We start from the raw sequence: 9836 nt of genomic DNA on the forward strand, positions 1-9836 counted from the left end.
TAACAAATTGTTATTGTTTTTTTACACAACTGTGTGTTTGCTCGAAAAGTAATTTATTTGTCTGCGATGGATCCTTATGAAAAAATTTCTGTCTGGTGTGATATGTTTTTGCATACTTATTTTACCAAGGTATCGTCATGACTCACTCATAATCACTATTAGCCATATACCTATTTGAACTTGGAAGCATCAAATATTATTATAGCTACAGGGTGTCTCGTCAAACGTCTGCCATGCCTACTTTTCGAAATATCAAAACTTCGAATTTTAGATAGGTAGGTAGCCGGAAAGAAAAGAAAGTTAAAATTTATTTTAAAAAGCTCACATATTTCCACCTTTTTAAAGTCATTTCGCAAGAAAATTTTGTTGGCCCAAAAGTGATGGTTGGTTGCGTCCAATTTTGAAAAAAAAAAGTAATTTTGAACTACGTCAGAAAACATTTTCGTGTTTCACGTGTCGCATAATTTGTTATAGGCTCGAATATGAATATAATTATGATACTCTTATTCAACTCGAAAAACATTTAATTTTAAATAAGAAAATTCAATAAGACATTTACTCGTAAATTATTAGGAAAAAACAATTACTAACAATAATAAATCAACTAGATGTAACTTTTTTCTTAAATAATTAGAAAACAACAATTTTTCTTAATTTATTTTTATTTGTATCATTTATCTCGCTTTAAAAAAACCTCTCGAATTGTGGTTATTGAATTTAAATGAGAGACCGATAAAAAAAAGACAATAAAGTTTAAAAGCACAAAATTGAAATTTTAATCACAGTATGTTATTTGACACAGTACAATTTTTTTCAAAAATTTATGAAGATCTTCAGAAAAAAATTCAAATTTTTTAAAAACTTTTTGTTTACTTATCATATTATAATATTATTTAATTGTCATATTAAACTGATTTTAAAAAATTATTTCAAAACACTCTTGTTTCTCTTGGAATGTACCTACTACCTACTTAATAAAGTTTGTGAGCAGTTCAAATGTACTTATTAATTATTTGGTGCAATTTTTTATAATCCCAATTACTCCTCTATCAAAAAAAAAAATCTCAACAAACAGTCAACAAAATAGAAAATAAATAAATCTTAAACTACTAAAACAACCTTATAAATATTGAATGAAAAGTAAAAAATTTAAACTAGAAATAACACAACAATAATTTTTTAACAGAATATTCAATAACAAAGCATCTCTAATTTTTATCTCACTAAAAACTAAATTTAAAAATGAATTTACTACTTAACGCAATTAAAGCTTGCTTTTTAATAGGAATTCTTTGGCATGAGCTGTATAATTCATGAAACTTAAATAAAATAAAATTCTTAAACTAAAATAAAAATACTCAACGAGGAACAGTATTATCGAATTAATGACCAAAAAATTATTCTAAATCGATGATGGATTTTGGGTCTTCGATGAGAGATCATATTTTTCTCAGTCAATACATTCCTTTTTTCGGCAATTGCCATCTTTTTCTCATTCACCTTTTCGGTATTTCGTCGTGTAAAGTCTAAAAAAAAAAAACAACAAAAAAACTGCTTAGATGAGAGCGTTGAAGTAGGTACTTAATTATACATGTATTGAAGAGCGAAATGCAGTATTCTACCTAATTAACCATTTTATATATATAGGTGAAAATAACACAAACTAAACGAACTATTGACAATTAACGTTTTAAATTGCGTATTGTAATTAGTTTTGGAAATATGTAAGTTAGTACTGATACTTGTCTTGTTTTCTGTATTTTATTTTTATATTTGTTTTGACAGTACCCGTTCTTTTTCTGTTTTTGTTCAAAATCTTACACGTTATGAAATATTGCAGGTAATTTTCCTGCATTCATTAGGTAATAGGTACATTATAACGTTTACCAGTGTACCGTTAAAACCTACCTACCTAATTTATACGATGCGACACGACATGTAAATACGACCGTTATTATTAAAATGATACCTAATTAATGAAATAGTATGTACTTCCAAGGTTATCGATAATTAGGTATCTTCTTTAATCAGAGCAGATGAAAATTATAATTGATTCGATATGCAGATTGAGATAAAATGTTTCAACTAGAAGGTATTACTCGTATAGGACTCGTAGGTAGTTGTTGTCAAGTCTATAGTTGTTACTTTTTCAAATATTGAAACTTGAGGTGAATGAATCTAATCCCCTTTTCTCCAATTTGTTATTCGTTCAAAAAACTAAATTTATTTTTATTAAAAAAAAAAAAAGAAACACACACACACAAGTTGTAATGATCTCTAGATTTTTTTTATCAGAAAGAGAAAATTTTCAAGTATGGTTGTGCTTTCGAGCTTCAAAATTTTTACAAAAAAATGTTTATTAATAACCTGTTTAACTGATTTAGCTATTGATTTTTTAAAAAAGTAATTGTTTATGAGAAAATGCTTTAATTATTGACATTGCAACAAAACGTCTCATTATTTTATAGGATCATTATCAAAACAGAAAAAAATTCAAAAAAACTTTAATTTTTTCAAATTTTTATTCTATTTAACTCTTTTTTAGTCATTTTTTATTAGGTAATCGGGAACAATACCAGAACTTTTTCAACCTTAGGTGAGAAATGTTTTCAAGATTTCTAAAATTCCCCCTCTCCCAAAAACGCCATCATTCTTGACGCACAGAAACCATTGTTCAAGCGAAAATTTAAAAAAATCAAATTTAAATGCAGTAAAAACCACTCTCCCTCGTCCTCTCCCCAACGTGCAGTAAAACATTATCCTTTGATGAATCCACATTAACCTAATTATAAATTTTAACGAAGTTTTCGAAAGTGAAAAAAGGCACATTTCATAAAAAATTTAATGTCCCGAACTACAGACCCGATTACAACACGAACCCGTAACTAATTACGAAATCGTCCTCAGACAATAATGTTTTTATTATCCTCGCTTTTTTTCTTCTTCAATTAAGGATCAAAAAAAAGGTTGGTTAGTGGCTCGTGGTACACGTGAAATAAAAAATATTTATACGGGTAAAATCGACGCTTACGAATGCTAATGAATAGTAAAATGGGGCAATTATTTTAAATTAATTACATTAAAGTGGGTAAGTAGTCTGTTAACAGTAGGTATGGTACCACGGATCGGTTATTTTTGAAACTGGGTGATTCGAAAATATCAACGTATACGTATACGTATAGGTAATCGTATTCCATCATACTTAGTATCTATATAACTGTACAGTTTTCTTTTCTTTTTAAATGCATAGATATTGTGTAAGACTCTATTCACAAGAATGTGTTTTATCTCATCTATCTGAATACCCACATTACAGTTTCCTATTACACAGTAAAACGTACCGACAGTGTACCCCCATTTTTATAAAATATAATTTCGTATAAGTACTATAACGTCAGAGGCTTTTTTTTTTATTATTCTTATTATTGCTATGGCACAGGGTCACATTGACCATTGTTACGCTATTTGTAATTTGAAACTAATTGCTTCGGTAATTTGAAACATATTCCTCATATAGGCGAGGTGATAAGTTGACAATGGTTATTTCTCGGGTCGTGGTCATTGCTGGAAATTCTCTTGTCACATCATCAATCTTTGTAATCGTATATCTAACGCGTAAGTAAATACTTCGCAGTACAGTGCGTATAGTGTCCCCTGTAGGTACACATCTGTGAATCGTAAACATCTCTCAGTGGCATCTTAACCTAGAAAAATGTATTCTTTCTACATGTTTACAACTACCCAAAACCATGTTCTGCAGTTCGCATAAACCACATTAATTCGTAACGCTGTTTAACGATAAAGGGGGTGACATGGGACATGGCGAATGGGTCCAATGGGAACCACATGGCGTAAAGAGATTATCGAGCAGACAGAAAAAGAGTCAATCGTCGAAAGACAGACTATATGGTCATCAGGAAAAAAACAAAATCACTTCGTGTAACTTCTGTAACCGAGACCTGTCCAAATGAGAAGGCAATCTGTTTGCAGTAAATATAAATTATGGCTTTTATTTTCGACTCCGTGTAAAAGATAGTGCCTTTTTTTTGTCTGTTATCAACTGGCTGAAATGTGTTAACCTTCTGCTATATTCGTGCATTATGCGATGTTTTGATAGATATATTATGTAGGTATAGGTCTAGATACTCGTAGACACTTAGATACCTTACTAGCATGTAGGTATAATGGGTACCTATCTGTCTACTAGTTTTTGTTTCATTTTTTCGCTTTGCATCTGCAGTAGTGTGCAGTACATAGGGCAACAGCAAATGACTTACCTACAAAAATGACCAAGAATTAACAAAAAAAATAAAAATACCTACTCTTGTTTACATTTTTAATGTGTGCAACTGTGCAACTACAATCAACAGACTAGTGATTTGAAACTTGAATAAGAAGTATTGACAAATCCTATACATTATGCAATTATTTTTTCTCGAAGAAATTGGTTCAATTTAAAACCACTAATTTTTGTATACCTATTTTATAACAAAATAATTTTATCCACCTTCGCTTCCTGGCAGCCCCATTTTTTATGGATTTCAAAAAAAGACATAAAGCAGAATCCTTGAAAAAAAAGGCTTTCGGAGTATCGTCAGCCAAATTTTGAAAAATTTTTATACGGACCAATTTGGAAGGTTATGAGTTTATGACATAAAATATATTAAAAATAAATTCGTCATTGCAAAACTGGTCTTTTTATACCGGAAGATTGAAATAAAAATTTAAAAAAAAACATTATTCTCAACTTGATGAGATGGGAATTATCGTTTATTGTCTGTGATTAGTGTGATTAAGACAGTGGAAGAGAAAAGTCATGATCTCTTGAAATACTTATTCAATATTGGAAAAAATATTGGAAAAAAATTATTGAAAATTTAGATAGTGGGCGTGATTCGTCCTCGCCCTCCCGACAGCAATAAACGATCAGTGATGGACTGATGGAGATCCTCGATCTTCTCTCGATACATGTTTTGTCATAAAAAAAAAAAAAACTATTCAAGTGATTTTTCATCACCAACCTAGGTAATCCAGAATTTCTTGAAATACAATTTCAAGAAATAGGCACCCAGCTCAAAATTGCCACCATTAAATTTTTAGATCATTATCAAAATCATCATTTTATGGTTTAATAATTTTAAAAACTGTACGAGATGGTAGGTACCTAAGTATCTAATAAATCACCAGTAAATTTTTTAAACCACCAAGATGAAAAATTAGTTTGGTTAGTCTAGTAAAAAAATTTACAGATAATGAATCAACTTCTGGCGTATGAAAGAAAATAAAATTATAAAACACATTGAAGAAAAGAACGTTATGAAAAGCGGGTAACACTCCGATTATTATGCACAAGAAGAAACATTACTGCCTTTTATTTGGTCATTCACTCAGCAACAAAAGTATGAACAATAGATCGATTTATTAAACTATTCGTACGTCTTTGAATAATTAATTACATACTGTCAAGCTGCTTCGTGAATCGTGTGCTTTATTAGTTAGGTTAGGTATAATAGTTCTTTGAGAGCTTTTTATGGCACGATGATAAACAAAAACACCACAAAAACGATTCGATTTTTTGTTACTGAATGAAGTATGGCAAAGAAAAAGAAAAGTTTTCAGCAAGGTGATTTTCAGATCAAAAAATTCAAAGATAATCATTAGTAGGTAGGTAGTCCATTTAACTGTCATGGATTTAAAATAAAAATACATATCGGTTTTCCAAAATTTGAATGAAAACGATTTGAAAGCAATAAATCATATTGTCAAAACTTACTACTTTGAAATTATCCAGTTTCATTTTCATTTTCAATTGAAAAATTTATTACGTGAAAAAACGATCTGTTCGTACGTTCGCGAATGGAAACACCAACCAAGCAATCGTCAGCGATAAACTTCGATAATGAGAATATGTTTCACATTTGTTATTTGTTTTAAGGTATAACGTTGCGAATTTTAACAAGTTATGCATGCGAGTGTGACGTTTAAATTACACAAAGATGTCACAGATAGGTATTTAAATTTTGCCATCGAATATACGTATAGTACCTGCTACCTGTACAGCACGGTAACTACACACGTTTGTATTTTGTTCCTATGTGTATCATGTAGAACTTTTCAAAACTGATTTTACGAGTAGAGAGATAAATTTGAAAATTTTTGGTACCTAATAGACTATGGATATTAATTTATAAGATCCTATCCCTGATTCCATTTCGTCCTCAGACTTACACCATCATTAATTTATTAGGCAAAGTGTAGGTATAAGGTTGACTTTTTTTTTAGTGCAGTATCAAATTGCACTTTTTCCCCTTCATTTACTTCACGATGAGACCAGGCAACAATGTCAGTACAAGGGGCATGTACGACAGAAGACACTTACCTAGATAGCCGGATGATGTTAATAAGATAGCTTCTGACATTCTATGGTTTCCATATTTCATATTTCAATGTCGTTAGAAATTTTAGACATCGTAATATCCGCTGTCCCACCAACGACGAATAAAATAATACACCTGTACAGGTGTTAGTCTGAAATTTTGCTTTTTAGATACTCACGTAGGTATTTTACATGTACATATGTAGCACATAACATTGTATAAACGTCGCAGTCGGGATAATAAAAATGGAAAATTGCATTGCTGTAATGTTTGTCAAGGTCTAGAATTCGTTTAACGGGTTATTTCTCTCAGCTTTTTGAAACGAATATTGAAGTCGAATAAGAAGGTAATTAAATATTTGTAATGAGATTTTTTATGTACATAAGTATTAAATGAATATTGCAGTGTTGCCATCAAAAAGGGAGGTAACGTGAGTAAACGCAGATATCGGAATTGTTTGAATCGTAAAAAAAATATATTACATACACTTCGGTAGGTACGAGTACATATTCTCAAGAAATCGCTAAAGATGATGGGAGGGAAGGAAGGAGGCTAACGTTCGAAAGAGGCATCTGTTCATTCCATTTAAGTACACTCAAATCGTTGGCAAAAAATGTATGATTAATCAAAAATTTTGAGAAAGAGCAGAGAGGCCAAAAAATAATCTCTGATATGGAGAGCAATTAAAGAAGTAATAAAATAGTTTCGTTAAAATGTGGTGACTTCGATCTCGAAAAATTTTATGTCACACTCGCAGCTCCTCAGTTGCCTTCGGGAGACGCAATTTAGCCCTCAGATTTGAAGTAGCTATAATCCAAATGAGCTTCTAGGAGAGGAGAAGGTTGACTTTTCAACATTACCTTAGGTTCCTTATAGCTTTTGTATCATCACATCATTGTAGTGTAGAGCCCACCTTAATTTGAAGAAGCCGAAGAAGGCAGAAGTTTCAAGTTTGCTCGATGGATTTAGTAAGTCTTCCAGATCTGCATTTTGAGGACCCTGTCTTTTCAATTCTTCTTATCTCTTCACAGCTCAAATTGAGCGTGTTTTTCATTAGAAAGGGTTAATACTAAAACACCCAACAAATTAGAATTGAGAAGTAAAACCGTATAGGGTACACAGAACGAATAAGCTCATAAATGGCTCAGAAAATGAAGAAATCAAAATTTTGTTTCTAATATCTTTCAGTTTCAAACATTGATGATGTTAACCAGCTGCAAGGAATGGGATAGTGTGCCATGCCCTCCAAAAAATGAAGATCCCGTGATAAATGATGAATGAAGCGACAACTAACAAATGCATTGCAACATATAGATATATTTTTATTTTTATTTTTTGTGTACCTACTTTTTCAAATAAGCATAATTTTTTCATGAATTGACTGTTAGATACTAAAGGGCGTCAAAATAACATTTCTTTCAACTAAAGCATGTTTCCAAACTGCACTATAAGTCCATTTTCCAAGATTCTGAGATTGCAAGGCCATCTAGCTAGCATAAAGTTGCGGTCCAAAAGGCTGATTTTTTGATATGTCGTGCCCAAGGGTCTTGGCTACAACTTATCAAAAAATCAGCCAATTCCTTATCAATATTTTTTTGAACTTAAAGCGTTTTGGAAACATATGTTTCAACTGTATTTGGATAGGTGGATACCTAGGTACCTAGTAGAAGTGTACCTTATTACAGGCAAATAGGTAACGTAAAGAGCTTTGATACCTCGAAATGCTCCAAGCCTCAGCGAGACTCTCCAAATTGAGAAATATAAACTAAATGGGCATAGGCAGGAATATTCACAATATATAACTATAATTCTGCAGATGAAAATGATGAACCAAATGCATCACAGAAAACATAATTTACGAAATATTTCATTATAGCAGAATTAAACGTTGATAAGCTAAATTTTAGCAACCTACACAAAGATTAATTCGATTCGAGCACTACTTTTGCTTCAAGAGTACATAGATATACCACATATACGAGTACACAACCACATACTTATACTCATAAAATAACTTCAGATTATCCACACGTGGATTTCTATCAAGTACCTACGTATATAGGTACACTGCAATGCATACACTTATGCATCTATTTTAGTCCTTATCACAAAAATTTGTCATCATCTCACCACAGAGGATTAAAACACATCATAGCACAACCATCTCGTCAAAATAAAAACAATAAAAATTAACCCAAGTGCATTATAGTTACTTACTCTTTGTGTTTCTTGTTCGGAGGTCATTGTACAGCCTTCAGTTCAGAACAACACGCATACTGCGAGAATACTACACGATAAAAGCGAACCTCGCCGTCCAACTAACACTTTAAAATATCACATCGAGAACGTAGTAAGTAGTAAACGACTATTTGAAAAAAATTTAACCACTATCGCGCGAAAAATTGGCTAAAAGGTACGATATATACCTGCAGATCAAGAACACGCGATTGATCATTGTTGATTACAGGTGATGCAGATCAGGTGTAATGCGACATAACCGCTATGAACGTTAACGTTCATTACAACGGTGCAGTGCCCTCAATCCTCTCCGCAGCACCTGCGAATGTTTTCATTTTCCTGGAAAGGTAAAGGTAAAGGTACACACTCTACGTACCATGTATATACGCGATCAACTTAACTCGGTAGCTTTATATCGCATGTCCAATTGAATTTTTTTTTTCCTTCCGAGTATTATTATTGCTTTTGTATTCTCGTTATCGAGTATATAGGTATAGGTACCAATACCAACTCTGCCAAGCTTCTTACAAGAATCGAAAGAAGTTTTTTTTTTCTTCTTCTACAGCAGCGCAGCGTTCAATCACACCACTTCTTCGTTCATTTTATTAACAACATTGTTGGAGCTGGTTTTTTGTCCGCAGTTGCGGGTTCAATTTCAAGGATAGGTACATAGTAACTTTCAATTTTAAATCAGAGTGTTTTCAGAACGATCGCAGGGGGCTCTGTAATCAAAAAGTCATCACACAGAGGTGTTATTAATTGAACGTGTAATTTCCTAGCTCTACCCTCTACCTATGTAGCTGAACTTATTTTTCGCATTTTTTTGTTAGATATAAGAACTAAATACCCTGCAGTTCTGAAAATGAGTATACGCAGAATAAAATTTGTTTCATTATATTGTCTCAAGTATTTTATCCCTATCAATTTATCATGATAGCTCGTTGTTTATTGACAAAATTCTCATCTTGAAAAATATAATTTTTTTCAATAATATGATCCCTTATTAGCAAATTTTCATCGTGGAACACGAACATAATAATCTGCCTACCCTTTGAAGAGAAAAACAATCAAAAGAATGAAACGAGTTTTTCCTTTAAAAACAACAACAACAACATAATTTAAGTATGCATGTTTTTTGAAAAATTAACTTTTGGATTTTCTTAATTTAATGGGTAAATTATTTCCTTTCTGCAGTGACACTTCAAAATAAAATCGTAAATT

General features: G+C 31.6%; 1 long non-coding RNA gene across 2 annotated transcripts; it reads right to left on the reverse strand.

Annotated features, from left to right (window-relative positions):
• Positions 1-288: 288 nt before the first annotated feature.
• Positions 289-9131, reverse strand: LOC135836340 (uncharacterized). 2 transcript variants are annotated; one of them, XR_010557021.1, is made up of 2 exons: positions 8595-9131; positions 289-1526 (listed from the first exon to the last, which is right to left on the reverse strand). It is a non-coding gene; the product is annotated as an uncharacterized LOC135836340 (long non-coding RNA). The 2 variants fall into 2 exon arrangements; XR_010557020.1 differs by lacking the exon at positions 8595-9131 and adding an exon at positions 5774-6108.
• Between the last annotated feature and the right edge of the window lie 705 nt (positions 9132-9836).

The sequence above is a fragment of the Planococcus citri genome, chromosome 2 (assembly GCF_950023065.1).
Source record: "Planococcus citri chromosome 2, ihPlaCitr1.1, whole genome shotgun sequence".
NCBI classification, from domain to species: domain Eukaryota; kingdom Metazoa; phylum Arthropoda; class Insecta; order Hemiptera; family Pseudococcidae; genus Planococcus; species Planococcus citri.